The following is an 18768-nucleotide window of genomic DNA, read 5'->3' as shown; positions in this document are numbered from 1 at the left end:
GAGTTCGAGTTATTCACCTGTAGCAAACTGTTTTGTGGGCTGTTTTATGGACTGTTTTGTGGTATTGTTGGGCTGCATGTTTTACTACTGTTTTGTGGAGTTTTGGAGGAGGAAGGGTATGGAGAAACACCACATAAATGCAGGGTGGTGAGTTGGTCGTTCGTCATAACTTTTTCGGGTTGTTTGACACTACTACGATGGTTGTTTTGTGTATGAAGAGATTGGGGTGTGTTGGGTTGTTTTGTATTATTTTGTGGTGTATATAAAGTTGGAAAATAATGTATACATATTGATATTGTTGTATTCTTATGTTGTTGGTGTTATCTTGAATTTGGAGGAAGTAAGGATTATAGGGGAGATGCTGCCCGTTTTAATACAAAATATGCTTGTCGTTCGTTGTGCGATAGTTATACCTTTCGTAACTTAATGATAGTATTATTATCGTCGTTGTAGATTAAGGTACGAAGAGGCGAGTTCAACTTGTTGATTGGAAAGATTGTGATAAGGTATAATAAGGCTAAACCTTTCTTTATTTTGGCATGATCCCGTAACTACATGAGTTTGATAACGAGGCATAAAGAGAAGTTTGTATTCCTGAACTTATGTACATTATCCTAGTCTCATAAGTTATAGTATTCTCCCTTATCGGGACTTCATATTCAGTTTAGTAATGTCTTCTTTTAGCCAAGAGAGAGCGCGCGCGCACACACACACACACATACATATATATATATATATATATATATATATATATATATATATATTTTCACCACCATCGAGATATAATCGGTGGGCAGACCTCTATTGGCAACCTCTGATTAGATGGTAAGTTATATACCGAGCCTATTATGGCCGAGCGCCTATGAACAATCCCAGAATGGCCGAGATACAGAGCCTAGTATGGCCGAGCACATATGAGCGAGCATACTACGGCAGGGCAGTTACACATACCGAGCCTTATAGGGCCGGACCGTTATTTTACATACTATATGGAGAGAGTTGAGTCAGTATCAACAGGTAAGCATATCTTCAAATTATTTTTGACTCCCAGTTACATTCAGTTATATATCATTAGTTCAGTTTCAGCTTTCAGTTATTTTGTTGCCTTACATACTTAGTACATCATTTTGTACTGACGTCCCTTTGCTGGGGACGCTGCATTTCATGCCTGCAGGTCCAGATAGACAGCTGGATAGACCTTCCCAGTAGATAGAGCCAAATATCAGCCTGGTTGGTAAGCTCCACTTCCCCGAAGTTACCAGGTCTAGACCTTGGAGTCCGTTTTATATATACATGTTTGATGGGTAGGTCGAGGCCCTGTCCCGACCATGATACAGTTCAACTATCTCTAGAGGCTTGTAGACGAGTCCTGTATATTTTGTATATCAGTAGATGTTCATGGCAGCTTCGTCAGCCTGCACAGTTATATGTATCAGCTTTTATGTATGTTTACCCTACAGATAAGAGAGACGTTATTTTCAGACGATTCAGAATATGGCCTAATTTGAGGGTTATCCCTCCAAAGTTCACAGTTACTGAGTGGTACGCTCGGGCCGAGTATGGCACCGGGTGCCGGTCATGCCTCCTCAGGTTTGGGGTGTGACAAACTATTCCCGAGACCTATGAGGTCCTATTCCAGCCAGAGGGATCCCAATTTAAAGTGCGAATACCACGGGGCGAACGGTCACCAGACAAGGAACTGCCGACATCTTCGGGAGGAGGTGGCAACGCTATTGAAGAATGGTAATCTCTGAGAATTCTTGAGTGATCGAGCAAAGAACAATTACGGTCGCAATAGAGACAACATAGAATCCTCGAAAACAGAAGAAGAAACCCAACGCCAAACGATCAACATGATGTTTGGGGGGAACCAGATTAACGGGGTCACCTTTTCGGCAACAAAGAAGACTAAAGCATCGATAACTCACAGCAAAAGACACCGGGAGGATAATATCACTTTCACGGAGGAAGACGCAGATGGATTGATGTTACCGCACAACGACACACTAGTAATCTCTTTAAATGTGTTAGATTTTAAAATTAAGCGTGTTCTAGTGGATCTATAAAGTTCGGCTAATATCATACAATGGAGAGTATTGGAACAAGCTAAACTCACCGGAAGCATTATTCCGACAACAAAACTCCTTGCTGGATTTAACCTTGCGAGCGTGACGAACCGGGGAGAGATCTTGCTGCTCACGAATGCTGAAGGAGTAATGAAAACCACTCTCTTTGAAGTAGTGAATGGTGATATGGGATACAACATCATCTTGGGATGGCCATGGTTACACGAGATGAAAGTTGTACCTTCAACCTATCATCAATTACTGAAGTTTCCAATGCCCGAAGGAATCAAGCAGATAAGAGGTGACCAACCAGCAGCGAGGGAGATGAATGCAATCTCATTTTCCAGTAGCAAAAGGAAGGAGCGCACAACATAGCAATTACAGGGACCGGCGCCTACTCCCGAGTTAAAAGAGGTTATTCCCGGGGCAGAGTCGTCAGAATAATATCAGGTTCCGAGATATTTCCAAGCTTCGGAAGAATCAGACGCAATGAAATCCGCAACAGAGGAACTAGAAAAGTGGCATTGTTCGAAGAATTCTTAGAAAGAAAATTTCACTTGGGGACAGGACTGCACCCCGAGCTCAAGTCTGGTTTTATTAAATTCCTTAAAATTAACGCTAATTGTTTTGCATGGTCACACGAGGATATGACAGGTATCCCGACGGAAATAGTCGTGCACAATCTGAGTTTGGATCCCAACGTACCACCAGTACGACAGAATAATTGCCTTATAGCCGAGGCTAAGAATAAATTCATCAAAGAAGAGGTAACCCGCTTGCTTAAAATCGGTTCGGTCAGAGAGGTAAGATATCCAGACTGGCTAGCCAATGTAGTAGTAGTTCCTAAGAAGAACAATAAATTTTGTATGTGTGTGGACTATAAAGATCTTAATAAAGCGTGCCCAAAATATTCGTTTCCACTGCCAAATATCGATCAAATGATTGATGCCATGCTCGGGCACGAGTTGATGAGTGTCCTTGATGCTTATTCCGGGTACAACCAAATTAAGATGAGCCCGGAAGATTAGGAACAGACTTCGTTTATAACAAATTTGGTACATATTGTTACAATATAATGCCCTTCAGGTTGAAAAATGCTAGAGCCACTTATCAACGGCTCGTAAATAAGATATTTGAAAAGTAAATAGGAAAGACTATGGAAGTTTATATAGATGATATGCTCGTTAAGTCTTTGAATGCAGGTGACTACCTTAAGCATTTGCAAGAAACATTCGATATCCTCAGGAATCATAACATGAAACTTAACCCCAAAAAGTGCGTGTTCGGGGTCAGCTCTGGTAAGTTCCTAGGGTTTCTGGTCTCACAAAGGGGAATTGAGGCAAACCCCAACAAAATCAAGACCATAGATGATATCACGGATCAATTATCAAACGTAAAGGAAGTCCAAAGACTCGCAGAAATGTTAGCATCTTTGAGCAGGTTCATTTCCCGGTCGTCGAAAAAGTATTTACGCTTCTTTATATTGCTCAAAAAGAAGAACAATTTTGAATGGACGTCGGAGTGCCATCAGGCTCTGAGGGGCCTGAAGAAGTACTTATCAAGCCCTCCATTTCTCTCTAAACCAAAATAAGGAGAAATATTGCTAGTTTACCTCGCGGTTTCAGAAGCTGCGGCAAGTGCAATTTTAGTCTGGGAGGACGAAGGTACACAGTTTCCTATTTATTACGTTAGCAAAATTTTAACATGAGCATAAACTTGCTACCCATATTTGAAAAAATTAGCCTTAGCTCTCGTAGTCTCCGCTCGGAAGCTGAAGCCCTATTTTAAATGCCACCCAATAGCTATGGTGACTACTTTCCCTTTGCGAAACATCCTTCATAAACCAGAGCTCTTTGGCAGATTGGCCAAATAGGCCGTCGAAATGAGTGAATTCGACATAAAATATGAACCGAGGACTACAATTAAGTCACAAGTCTTGGTTGACTTCGTGGACGATTTTAGTCCGGGACTGCTACCTCTGGCGACAAAGGAGGCAGTAATGGTGTCAGAATTGACATCAGGGGTTTGGACCTTATTTACGGACGGAGCCTCAAACGTAAAAGGGTCTGGGCTCGGAAGAGTTTTAATCACGCCTTCAGGGGAACCTTAAGGAAAGCCATCAGAACGATCTATTTAACTAATAATGAAGTAGAGTATGAAACTTTGATTCCAGGGCTCGAATTGGCCCAGGGACTTGATTCCGAGGTTATCGAAATCAAATGTGACTCGCAACTGGTGATAAATCAGGTCTACGGGATCTTTGATACCAAAGAAGTACGTATGCAATAATATGTGGTAAAGGTCCAGGCCCTTCTGGCACGATTCCAGGAGTGGTCAATTACTCATATCCCGAGATAGAATAATGCAGAAGCGGATGCATTAGCGAACTTAGGTTCATCGACGAAAATAAAGGGATCGGAGTCCGGGACGGTGGTACGTACAACTGATGAGCTCAGTCCTTGATACAGATGGTTATTTTGAGGTAGATTCGGCTAGTCTAGTCTGGTACTGGAGAAATGAAATAATCAACTACCTCGAGCACGGAATGTTGCCCGACGATCCCAAAGCATCACGGGCGTTACACACCAAAGTTGCATGTTATAGCTTCAAGAAAGGCCAGTTGTACAGAAAGTCTTTCCAAGGCCCGCTGGCCTGGTGCTTAGGAGCATCAGAAGCCAATTATGTCATGAGAGAAATCCACGAAGGGATATGCGACAATCACTCATGCGTAGATTCTTTGGTGCTGAAGTTGGTACGGGCAGGATATTACTGGCCTCGTATGGAGCAAGACGCCAAAGATTTTGTGCAAAAATGTGATAAGTGCCAATGCTACACATCACTAGTACATCAACTGGCAGAACCCTTACATTCGGTTTTGTCCTCATGGCCGTTCATGAAATGAGGGATGGACATCGTCGGACCACTGCCACCGGCTCCCGGAAAGGTAAGGTTTCTTTTAATTTTGACTGATTATTTTTCTAAATGGGTGGAAGCAGGTTCTTATCAAAAGATTGGAGAACGCGAAGTGGTCGACTTCTTGTGGGAAAATATAATTTGCAGGTTCGGAATACCAAAAGAGATAGCACGCGACAATGGGCCACAATTTATCGGTGCAAAAGTTACAAAGTTCCTCGAAGATTTGAAAATAAAGAGAATCGCATCTTCGCCTTATCATCCGAGCGTAAATGGTCAAGTGGAGTCAAAAAACAAAGTGATTATTCAAAACCTCAAGAAAAGGTTGGAAGCGAAAAAAGGCAAATGGCCCGAAGAGTTGCCCGGAGTTCTATGGGTCTACCGAACAACGACCAAAGCAAGTATAGGAGAAACTCCTTTTTCCTCATGCACGGTGCTGAAGCACTAATCCCGGTTGAAGTAGGCGAACCCACTTTGAGATATTCTCAGACAAATGAAGAATCAAACAATGAAGCAATGCTAATCAACCTGGAACTACTCGAGGGACGCAGGGACTTGGCGCATGTAAGAATGGCAGCTCAAAAGCAGAGGATGGAGCAATATTAAAATCAAAGAGCCAACTTTTGTTTTTTCAAAGCAGGAGACTTGGTTCTAAGGAAAGTAACCCAAAATACCCGGGAGCTCAACGTGGGAAAGCTAGGTCCAATATGGGAAGGTCCCTGCCGGATTTCGGCTATCACCGAGAAAGGTTCATACGAGTTGGAGAACCAGAATGGAGACAAGTTGCCCAGCAACTGGAACGTGGGACACCTCAAAAGATATTATTGCTGATGAATAACGCTCAAACGGAAAGTATGTGCTGCACTTTTTTTCCCTTCGTTCAGTTTTTGTCTCAATTGGATTTTTCTGGCAAGGTTTTTTACGAGACAGCAACAGAAAGCATACTACGAAGATAATGACAATAAGACCTTTAGTAGCAAGGCGAACAGACAAGCTTCCACTCAGGGATGATTAGATAATCTTTGGTTCGATAGAGAATTCCCACTAGGAAGTTAAGTTTGCTACCGAACAGGGGTTACCAGACCATTCACGAGCACAAACCACTAGAGGACTGTTAGGTATTATTTCGCTTGATAGCATGAATTCCTAAAGGGAAGTAAGGTATGTTGCCGAGTGAAGGATTACCTAGCAATTCATTGGTAGAGCCTCCGAAGGTACAAGACTTCCAGTGTTCCAATTCGCATTTTTCGCATTCGAACACTAGGGAGAACAATATGAGGAAGGCAACAAAGACTGCCACGTCAACCGGGAATGAAAATCCGAAAATAAAATGCATCATCGAGACTGGGAATTGTGTAGTACAGTCAGCCCTGTAGAAACATGTTGTACAAGATAGCCACCAGTAATGGCAATTTCTACATAGTTAAATGCTTATGTAATTTCTGAAAATAGAAGGAATAAAATGAAATCCTTTTGCTTTTATCTTGTTTCTTGTCTGAACGATGAGCTAACTTTGTCATTTGAAAGTTAAACAAGTACTTCAAATGTAAATGTCGTAATTAACAGGAGACGTCCTATTCAAAAGGACCGTAAACATAAGAGGGCCCTCTCTTATAAAAACCCTCACGTTAAAGGGTTGGTTCCAGAAGAATCAATGCCCGGATTCTAAAATGCCATCGAGGAAAAATACACCCGAAGTCACATATGAAAAGGACGCAAAAAGTAAAGTTGCGCAACGAAACCCTCACGTAAAAAGGATAATACTCGAAACCAAAATGCTTCAAAGAAAAAGCATCTGAGACTACACATAGTAAAACACGAGCATAACAACATGTGCAGAATGCTCGAGCAAATGCAAAAGTCAAAAGACTTGCATGAATATTCAAACGAAAATGAGACTCAAAATGATACTTGAGCAAAAAATATATTTTTTTATGTACAAGGACGTGCCAAAACGACAAAAGTACAAAATGGGAAAAGAAAGGAAAAGCTAAATTGTAGTGCCTCCGGAACCAGGAGGAAGAGAAGTATCTGCTTCCCCGGGAAAAGTAGGTGGTTCCACCGATGGCTCAACGTTTTCCCCAGTTTGGTCCTCGGCCTCATCGCCTTACAATCCTTCTTTAGTTTCCGAAAACTCGAAATCAGAATCAGAAGAACCTGGAGCATCAGACTACGCCGAGAGTCCATTTTTTGCAGCAAACCCAAGCTCTGGGGCCTTAGCAATTTCAGCATCAACGTCAATGATACCAGTTTTGGCATCTTCCAAGGTTTTCCTCCTCATGCTATACATGTAATAAGTTTTTTTCAACAATGAGGGAAGTCGCTCGACGCTTAAGTTCTTCTTTTAGTTGAGTAACCTCGGCAGAAAGGTTTTTCCGAGCGGATCTAGCAGATTTGAGGCTGACGTCAAGCTCGTGGGCAGTTGAACTAAAGAGCCTATTATACTCGATAGTTTTCCTGTACTTCTCTTCTACCTGGGCATGTTTCGCCTCCACAGCAGCAATCTCTTCACTTTTGGAGTTCAAGGCTGCTTCCAAGTTAATCACTCTTTCAGCAAAGGTAGCCTCACGGACGGTTGCAGCAAGAACGACGTTCTGGACTTTTGTCCATTTGGCCTCATCAAATCTAACCCTCAGCTGCCCAATTTCTTGGCTAAGGGTTACCATTTCTTGCTCGATTTGCTGCAAACAAGACTCTAAAACAGCGGCCTCAGTAGCTCTGGTATCCAGTTCTGAGAGGCGAAAAACAGTCTAGTCCCGTTCCGCCAAAAGTTGATCCCGTTCAGAAGTAAGTTCTTCCTTCTCACGAATCAACTTTTGAAGGCACTCAGAAGCAAGAAAGTTGGCCTATAAAATAAGAAGAGGTAAAACTTAGAATACATTCGTTCAAAAGTAGAAGAAATAACAGAGGAAGGAAGGAACGTACCATCGTGGTATTATGCATAACATTGTTCAACAAACACTCTCCCGAGAGTGTCTGAATCTTTTCCTAATCTTTTTCTGAAGCCAAAGGCTTCAGGTAATTAGCAAACTCCACTGGTCGTGATAGCAGGTTGCACCCGATAGAGACCGAAAGAGTAATGTTCCTCCTCATTTGTAGATCTTCAGAAGGAGCAGCATAATTTTGCCCCAAATTCCTATGAACTATGGAAGAGGAACACCTTCTTCATGGTCAGGTGCAGCCGATGAGGGTGGTGTAGCAACCGCTGGTGGAAGAGTGGACGAAGATGGGAATGATGTACTAGTTGCTGGTGTTAGTGAAGGTGGAGATGAAGCTAATGAGTTGAAGAGTGAGAAGCAACCACATCAAATGCAGTGCTGGTTGTTTGATTCTCGCTAACCAAAGACGGCAAAGACCCGGTACTCAGTCCCGCAACACTAGTTACAGCAATTGGGGCTCAGAAGCGGGAGTTGGCATATTCTACTAAATCATATTCTCCCCAAAGTGCTGAGACGTCATCTTTAGTTGGTGAAACTATCTCAACAGGTTGAGCATCCTGTTGAGATGATGAGGATCGTCGCCTTCTATGTAAAGAAGCTCCCTCATCACTAGCTTCTTCATCATCATCGATCATCATAGTGTCTACGACCGGCCCGGAAGGAGGACCAATTATCATCGCCACTGGATGACTCGGAGGCATAAATCTTTGCCCTTTTTATTCTTTTCCCTGGCCGAGGAGTAATGTCTTTTCTTTGTTTGTTTATCCTCCGATCGGGGACTCCGTAAAGAAGTATTTGCACCCGAAATAGGCCCGGAGATACCTGTTCGAGTAAGTGCTTCCTGAAGCAGTCTCGCTGCATCAGCAGGATCAGCCAGAACGTCCTCCTCGGGGACAGCAATAAAGCCGGCAGGTAGACCTAATTCCGTGAACAAGTTAGAAGGGTTCAACCAAGTTCTTCATATACAAAAATGGAAGCAAGGTAAATTAAAGTTACCATGATTTTTGGCCTTCCACCTGTATTTAAGGGCTATTTCTTTCCACGAACGAGTTTCGGGCATTGTGATGCCCAAGATCTTCTGAACCCACCATTTCAAACCTTCCACCACTTGTGGGATCCATCGAGTTGTTGAAACATGCGAAGGGTGAAGATACGACCATAGAAGAATATCTAATAAAAAGAATACTATACAAAGAACTTACGAGTGCGGTTCCAAGCAACCGAAAAGGATGAAGTCATTGATGTAATGATGTCATTGGTAGAAACTGTAATAAACCTTTATATCCACCTACGGTCGTTGTCATCATCCATGCTAGACAACAAAGCATTGCGGCCACGCTTGCAAAGGTTTATCATTCCCTCGCGGAAGATTTTGGGGAATAGAGATTCATCATATGAGCTAGGGTTAGCTCCTCTCCAGTTTCTTGGCACAAATGTCGGAGGCAGGCGATCGTCCTCCACGCTGAAGGACTTACCTATGCCAAACACGCCTGGTAGCGAAGGCAAAATTTCGCAATCATGGAATCAAGCTCTTCGCTCAAAGAAAATGCACTCAAAGTAAAGGGATACATGAAAAAATATGTAAAACCTTCCTTGGGAAGGGTCACTCGCTCCGATAGATCTGGAGCAATAATTTCCAACTCATTGCAGCGGCAATCCTCCTTCACAGCAGAAATATTAAAAGGACGAATGGAAGAAGGGTACCTACTAACAACCCATGTACGAGGGTTAGCAGTAGAAAATTTCTCTTCAAAATTCTTCGAAGTACTAAGCCTTCTTGGGATGATGGAACCCACTGTTGGAGGAATGGAGTCCTCGGTTTTATTCTTGATCTTTGTAGAACTAGCACGCTTAGAGGAAGAAGCCATTGGAAAAGAAAAAGGGAAAGATTTTGTGTTTGAAGAAAATTAGAAAAAGGATGGAAAACATGGATGCAAATAAGAAACTCAAGCAATTATGAAACGCAAAGGAAAAGAAAGTTGCGTATGAGTAAAATTTTGGCGGCTAAACTCATGGCCATGATTACCTCGATAATCGGTAATGTTGTGCTGAATCATAGGATAACGCGTGTTCGGGGCATTAAATGTGGAGAGACGTGCGTCTAATCAACTGTGAGAGACCTTGAGAGACAATTATAGTAATTTCCGCCAAAAAGATATTTCTACCAACTTTCCGGTGACACAAAATTATGTCACCGAAAAGTAGGGGGACTATCTATATAGGGTAAAATATGATATGATATGTGGCTGACTAAAAGGAGGACACGTGGAATCCAAGATGGGATGACTGAGGACCGAACGCAGCCACTTTGCTTGTCACCAGAAAGGATAACGTTCATAAAGATGTATTAAATGCTCTGCGCCCGATAATATTTACTAAGGAATATTCTGCAACATTAAGAGCGACGGTCCGTTACAGAGAATTTGAAATTTATGTTCATCGTTACATCTTCATCAATGACCCTCATAATTGAAATTAAAGGAGGGCACGATCCTAGGACATTTTTTTACTAGACATAGCTATAAATATTGAGCTCAGTGACCATTGGAAAGGACACGAATTTTCTAGCTAAACTTATACTATATTCTATACAAAGTTTTATACAATTTTACTTTCTTGCCTTCTGATCTCATCATTGCTGTGCCCGAAAGCTTTGTTCCCGGAACTATCATCTCCGCTGTTTCATCTATATTTCAAGGCTAAGTATTATATATTTCTTGAATTGTTATATTATTTCAGGATCAAATTACTTCACTTGTCTAAAAACTACGTATAAATTCAACTGTACCGTTTCACGGGTTAACACTTATTTTTATCCACAATTCGGTCTCGCTGAGAGATTGAATCATGAAAATTAAAATAGTATTGTAGATTGTATTCATATGGTTTCATTCTTTCAATATATGAACTATTTTACTATTGATGTAGTCGTTGGTAATGATCCATTACTATGATGGTGAGAGAGTTGAGTGATCATATATATATATATATATATATATATATATATATATATATATACACACACACTAGTAGGGTGTTGCCCGTGCTGTGCACGGACCCAAGTGCCCAACATGAGCAAGAAGGGGAAAAAAAACTATTCTGGTAGATGATGGAAAAGCAATGAAGTTAAAATCAATCTACTAAACTTTCTGAAGCAGAGCTGTTTCAACTTATTGACAGTTTGTCAATCATACTCTCATAGTTGTAATTGATAATTAAGTGTAAGGAATGAAAAGCGATAAGCAGTCTGTGCAAGTCGTAAATTGTTGAGGTCTTTGCTTTACGACCTAGCAAATTAACTTACCCATTTCCATTTACACATTTTGTCCAGTTTTTGAAGTTAATTTGGTAACGGCATGTCTCACAATAGTAGAACTTTCCTAGAATAGTGAACATCCAAACCTCTTTCTAAGCTCCATAAGTTCAAAATCAGAAAGACGACATAATTTTAGTCCTAGCTACTATTATAAAATGCAAAGGTACAAGACTCAAGTCCTTAAATTAAATGACTGATATGATCTCGAACAAACAGCTTCCAGTTCTGATTATTCATGTCCCAATCTTGTGCTCCACAAAGTATACATATCTTTGTGTGTATAATAATTGTTCAGCAGCTCAGTATTGTTCTGACAACTCATGTTGTAGCATTGCGATCTGAGTATTTAAGATTTTGCAGAATGTAAAAAGGTTAAGGAAAATGAGTGACTAAAATCACTCTAAGCTTAGATAAAACAAATTTCTCTCCGCAACGATGTGCAAGTTAGTATTATATTGTTCAGTACACATTCTTGATGTCGACCCTAACATATAAACAATTATCATATAAGTGTGGATGTTTAAAGTAATCTAAAACTTTCGACACCATACTTCTTCACTTACCAGCTCCAAATATGCAAAAGTGGTCAACAATTTGCCGAATCATGAAGTTGGGATACATTTGCTAAGTCATGCAAAGAGAAGGCATGAAACTTAATGCAAGCGCACTGATCTATCCATATATAGATATAAACCAGTGAGATGAGTATATAAAGTAAATATGCACAAATGTCTCATTATCAAACATTAGAAAGATTTATACTCTATTCATTGAAGGACCAACAAAATAATCGTAAAGCTGCAATATGCAAGACCCTCAAGAAAAGGGTATATGCATAGTGGCAATGCCAAAACCTGCTACAGAAAGAAAATAGAATCATCATAAGCTACAAAAGAATTACTCTTCCATACGTTCTTTGTTCTATTCTGAAAGATCACTGAAATGAAGCCACAAATTGCAGAGCGCATGTAATTACTTCAAGAAGTATACTTGGAGAAAAAAATCATTTTAAGGGGATAAGATTCTAAAGTCTGCATATGAAACACACAAAAAGACCCATAACTACTATGAATGAATACCAAAATTTATCTTCTAGTTGAACTGTTATTCTAATATTATAGGTGTAAGGTTCATTAAAGGGCACATTTTTGTCTTAATAAAGGACGCTAGAGAAAAATATTCAAAATAAATATAACGGAGAAAAAGATCGTCTAGTAACTTTTACTTGTCCTTTTATTATGAGACTATCAATAAATTGTATGATAGACTAATAAATCTTCAATAAGAAATGGACTTATCTAATGATATGGATGATTTTGAAACTCAAAAACTGCACTATGAAATGCACTCATCTCTGAATTATTAACCTTCAGCTTTTGAAAGTCGGTGACTTACCTGCCATGCTTTTACCAATCAGTTGGGATGAAGTCCAATCGCCTTGCAAGGATAAAAGTTACTGAGAGAGCTCTTGGTGATGGCTTTTAGATATTGATGTAAAATGCCATAGATTCGAATATAGAAATACCATGTTCAAGCAAATACACGTGCCAATCACCCATAGTGAACTTAAGATACAGTCCACATGAAAATCTACCATAACAACATGGGAAAAAGATGAAACGATCTAAAAAAGAAATCCAAATGTATCACAACAACATATGTATCTAATTGTCCAAAATATCGAAAAAATAAGATGTCACCAATGTCCTTTAAGTGAACAAAGAGATAATTCTCAATAGTTCTGCAACTTTTGAACTTTTTACTTTTTTTCCTTAGAATAGATTTCAAAAGCACCAAATAAATACGCAAAACAGAAGAGTTGAACCTCATGTTCAAGTCATTCATTCAGATGCAAAACCATACTTGGGGACTGATTTCAAGTTCGACTTCTTGAATGACAGTATATTATTACATCTTAAATGGAGTTATTAATCATCAGGACTGGCAACACTTAAGAAGAGTACATATATACAATAATGTCAGTGTAGTTCTGAATGAGGTCATTAATGCATACCGAAAGAAAACAAAGTAAATACTGCTGTTTACTAATGAAGAATGATATCACGACACGTAAAATCTAATGTGTCGATGCATTAAAAATGAGTTAGAGTTGTGAGCATAAATATCTTCCTACCAATGTTCTTCTGAAATATACAATCATTTATGGGTTATATTTCGAGCCTCAAATAAATCTTCATATAACAATCATTAGTGGAGCATAAGGTGACAAAAGCACACTGATACAACTTCTAGCAGATAACCAAAGAACAAAAAACAATATTATGCTTGTTATAATGTTTAAATGTGTTCAACAATCTGATAAATCTCATGTAACTTTGGAATGAAAAGTGAAGAAGTAGAGCTCAATTTACAACAGGGAATAAACTTTCAGATTGTTGCTAAATTTATGTTAAGGTTACTTTTTATTTTTTACCCTCTTTCTCCATTCTTTTTATAATCATTTGGGGTACCACAGCTTTTAACTAAAAATTAAAACTGCAGTTTATTTACAATTCTCATTACATTTTAGCTGAAGTAAAGACTGAGCAGAGACATCATATATAGTTTATCAATCATGTAAAGTGATATAAAAGTTTTGATATATTTTTTAATTTTTCATTTAACCTTTTGTAATTAGGTAGCTTATTTAAGTTTAAAGTGTCTGCAATTTGCTTTCCTTCAATACCATGTAAAAAGTTGTCATTTTGAGATGGCATAGTCCTGCTAATGTTCTTTTGATGTATATGCAGTAGCAAGTGACACTTTAAATTTGCTGAGAGATGGAGCAAAGCCAGATAAATATGTGGAAGAAGTACAAAGTAAATTTTCGATGGGTTGTCTCCTATCCAAACACATCATAACATTTTTCCCTGAAGAATATAAACATAATTTTCAAATTGAATTTTTGAAGATGTCCTTTAAAGGCAATTAAGATAGTTAGAAGCATGTTTACTTCTTTATAAATCTGCATTTACATCATTATTTGAAAGAGGAAAAGACTGCAAATAGCCCTTTCACATGCAGTGCAAGGTCAGTTCATTTAGACACATTATCAAATACCTTTGTTACATCAGCGTATAAATCCGATAAAGTTACCCAATGCATGTGAAAATCTAATAAGACCTCTATCCGAAAGAACATAGAAACTACCAAATTAACACCCAATTTCAGTCCATAAAAAAGTCGAATGAAGCATGTTTATGAGGTTGTCATTTTGGAACCAATTCCGTATAAATGAAATATCAATGTGTCTGAAGCTCGCACATACAATCCACTTTTTATATATAAGCATTGGAATACCACTTAACGAAAATCATGACAATCGATATGAAAAATTAAAATAACCCCCAAAAAAGGTCTTAATAGTTTGTTCATGAATAAAAAAGTTCATTCATTACCTCTCAATATGAGCCGCCCAGAGATTACTTAAAAGCAGCTTCTTTGCAATCCCTATGTGCGTTTCAGTTGCTTGGTCACATTGAAATTTTTTACATCCCCAATTTCAAATCTTATGTTAAAATTTCATTAAAGTAAAAGAAATTACTCACATGCAACACTTCAAAAATATGTGATATCAGACGAACCAAGAATACATATAGAAAAGAATAGTGAAACATAGCTCAGAGTTTACCAAGAATCAAACAGCAAAATGAAGAAAGAGGGAAAAGGCAGAGAAGAAAAAGAGAGCATTTTCGAAGGAGGAGGAAAGCAGCGAAATGGCTGATATTGAAGTGGAAAAATGGGACCAATGAAGTGGAAGACAAAAATACAAAGACCAACACGTGTCATGAAATGAGGAGAATAAAATGGTTAATTTTAAAGAGTAAAATAAAACAATGCCCATGACAAACATCTATAATTACCATTTCGTCGGTGTTCGTACCCTTCAAGTAATCGTACTCGCGCAATGCGCGGTCAATATTAATTAACATAAATTGTGATCGGGCTGGTTTGAACATATTAGATCATATTACTTTAATAAATTTCATTTGTCATCTTATTTGTCAATATGATATATGCAATAATAAAATTTCTATTAAATTAAAGGGACTTATATAGTCATTGAATAACTTTTTTGTTTCTATTATCCAATATTTAGTATTTTTACATTGTTTTATTAGCAAAATTACTTTGTTTAATATTTTTATCTGCTCGCTTTCTTTTTGTAATATAAGAGAAGATATATATTTTATTAACCTTGAAATATTTTTAATTTTAAATTTTGTTCTGTTGTTGTCAATAATATTATTATAAAATATTTTATTTTATTATTTTATCAATATTTAAATTCAAAAATAATAATCAATTACTAACTATTAACTACTTATGCCGTGTGGCTTATTTCTAGACTACCACTTGGCTTAAGGAGATGGCTTTTTCCTCTCCTTTTAATAATAGATAGATAATTTAAAAACTCCACCTTGAAACTACTCTCGAATTTGAATGCAGTTTTTTTTAATTTATATTTTTTATTATAAAATATTTTATCTTATTATTTTATAGATATTTAAATTCAAAAATAATAATCAGTAACTAATTATTAACTACTTATACTATGTGGCTTTTTTTAGGCTGACACTTAACTTAAGTAGAAGATTTTTTTCTCTCATTTTAATAATATAATACAAAATGGGACCAATGAAGTGGAAGACAAAAATACAAAGACCAACACTTGTCGTGAAATGAGGAGAATAAAATGGTTGATTTTAAAGAGTAAAATCAAACAATGCACATGACAAACATCAATAATTACCATTTCGCCGGTGTTCGTCCTAGTGTTCGTACACTTCAACTCCTATTTCTATATATATATATATATATATATATATATATATATATATATATATATATATATATATATATATTGAGAATCAAAAAGGTGACTTGGCACCTACAAGGATTGCTATTTATTTTTTTCTTATTTTTGGAATTTGTTGGTTCTTTTCCTCATTTTAAAGCAATTATTCGTATTAGATGAACAATGCTTTTGGTTCTTGGAAAGTAACTGTCAAAAATTCAAAACTGTCATGTATACTAATAATTTGAAACTGCTCAAATTAAATTCTCTTAATAACACCTTTCTCTCTTCCTTGTGTATGGGTTTCTTATCTAAAAATTGTCACAGTTAATCCCACGTTATTTATATGATAAAATACAAGGATACAATCGTGCAGTTGAGCCTCCTCCAAATATCTTGTGTCCATATGTAATTTTGCTTAGTTCTACGATAATAAGGTATCCTTTACCGAGATTCTTGAGTAGCTTAATACTCCACTTTATTCTTATAATGATTTGGGTTATCTCTATATTAAAGGCTATGGAGTGGAAATGAAGAACAACACTAAGGTATTGTTAAAATTCTATTATTAGTCTTTTGTTCAACATAAGTGCTTAAATATACTTTCTACTTTTTGGTCTTAGTTTTTGATATATATAATAAACGGAAAAGGGCCAGATATAACGTATCAACTCCAGTCTATTAATACCCTTCGTTAACCTATTTTGCAAAGAATGACACTACCGTTCAAAATCTAGTATAGTTGTGCCCTTAGTTCTAACGGGTTACTTATTATTTAAATTAATATTTTATTAATTTCACGTGACTATTTTTGACTGGCCATTAAATATGGCATAATCCAAACCGGATTTTACCCCATCCATAACCCATCCAGACCGATCCGACCCACTGAACACTACTTTACCCCCAAAACACTGATTGTTAGGTCATTTTCCACTCAGTTCATCACCAAATTACATCAATTTCTCTCCTCTCTCATCTCTCATCTCCCATATTTTAACTCGAATCTTTGATAAATTTGAGTTCATTTTTTTAAGCTTCAAATGGCTGAATCTTCTTCTCGTGACGCTCGTGTTTGTTATTGCGGACTGATAGCCAATTATTTTAGTGCTACGACACCTATGAATACAGTGGATGCTCTTCGTCAAGTGACGAGCGCAAAACACACACTTAAATTGTGCTCGCTAGTCCAAGATAGTATAGTATAATATCGTGTCCACATGGATTAGATTTAAATAGTATTTTTGTAGTTTCTAGCTTGATTGTTATCCAGGAAGATCAACAATTGAGATTTATATGATTAATAATAAAATTTAACTAAGAATCTAAAATCTACAGCTATTGACTAGTGACTATCGAAACAAGGAATAAGCAATTAAGGTTATCAGTGGAAGAGGATAGGGTTTTGACATAATAAGTGCAAGATAATTATCCGGGATCTAACTCTAGATAATTCATTTCTAATGTTCAAGTGAGTCTCTCGAATTCACTCTATTATTAGTTCAACCGTTCAACAAAATCTCATCTCTCAATTAAGTCTTAACCTCACGAGATGAATCAATTTAAGCACTATGAAGATATACAAGAATGCATAGTGGATCGGTCGTTAGAAAAATCTCATTTGATTATTCTCCTAGCTAGATTTAATCAGTGATTCAACTAGTCTCTTTCGATTACTTAGAAGAATCTATGAACTGAACCATCAATATAATGCAAAGATATCATAAGTTATGCGTCTTTCGATTACAAGAACAACCGAATATAGATGCAACAATTAAATCTTTCAAAAATAATCCAAATACATAAAAATAGAGTTGTAATCCACAAACAATCATCAATACACCAAATCCATCAAACCCAAAAAGATTTACTCCATAGGATGGATAAGTTCTTCACAAATGTAACTAACGTATAGGAAAACATAAATTCAATCCAAACCTGGATCTTGAGTGAGGAAGGAATGATGAAATCCATGTGCTTGTGTTCTTCCAACTCCTCCTTAGCCTCCTTAAGTCGAATATTGTGTCAAAAGTCCCGAAAATGGTATTTTCCCGTGTATTTAAGCCATCCTCCAATAATCTCCGGACGAAATTACCCTTTTTAGCGAAAATGGGAAGTCACTCAAACATTTTTGGGCTACCGTGCCGCGACATGCGGCGCGTTTGTTAAAAAATCCAGAACACATCAAAAAGCAAAATTTGGGCACATTTTGCACTGCCGCGCCTCGCCGCGCCCCATACGACGCGACAGTGGACAAAATCATAGGATTGCATTTCTGCCTAAACAAAGCAAATCCCTAACATTGGTCAAATGTCCTATTGGACCATGTCTTGGGGAATTAAATTTCTATATAGAATATGATGACATATTGTCACCTTGTCCTTTGGTTACCATGCCATGATGGCCATTTAAATGGCTTTAAACAATTGTTCTTTATCTTTTACATGTGTATTCGGTCCTTAATATTCAAACGCGATATCGGTTTAATTTCTTGAGCTTCTACTCAGAATTAAAAGCTCAAAATTATTCGATTTAGCTCCAAATTAACTTCTTAACTCGGAATCATTTTCTGCAAGGCATAAAACACATAATAAGTGCAAATCACCATCATTTAAGCTTAAACACTAATAAAGTGTAGTAATTAGAGTGTAAAATATGGCTAAAATACGGATTTCTAGCCTACCATATTCATTATTTGAAAAAGGAAAAGACTGCAAATAGCCCTTTCACATGCAG

The 18768-nt window shown here is 37.7% G+C and overlaps 1 long non-coding RNA gene across 2 annotated transcripts; it reads right to left on the bottom strand.

The window, feature by feature from the left end:
* Window positions 1–11174: 11174 nt before the first annotated feature.
* On the bottom strand, window positions 11175–14970 carry LOC138900542 (uncharacterized). Of its 2 annotated transcripts, XR_011411620.1 has the most exons (3): window positions 14779–14970; window positions 14633–14684; window positions 11175–12824 (listed from the first exon to the last, which is right to left on the bottom strand). It is a non-coding gene; the product is annotated as an uncharacterized lncRNA (long non-coding RNA). The 2 variants fall into 2 exon arrangements; XR_011411619.1 differs by having other exon boundaries at window positions 14633–14970.
* Window positions 14971–18768: the final 3798 nt, after the last annotated feature.

The sequence above is a fragment of the Nicotiana tomentosiformis genome, chromosome 10, assembly GCF_000390325.3.
Source record: "Nicotiana tomentosiformis chromosome 10, ASM39032v3, whole genome shotgun sequence".
In the NCBI taxonomy this organism is placed as follows: Eukaryota; Viridiplantae; Streptophyta; class Magnoliopsida; order Solanales; family Solanaceae; genus Nicotiana; species Nicotiana tomentosiformis.
This window is presented reverse-complemented; position numbering and strand designations above follow the sequence as displayed.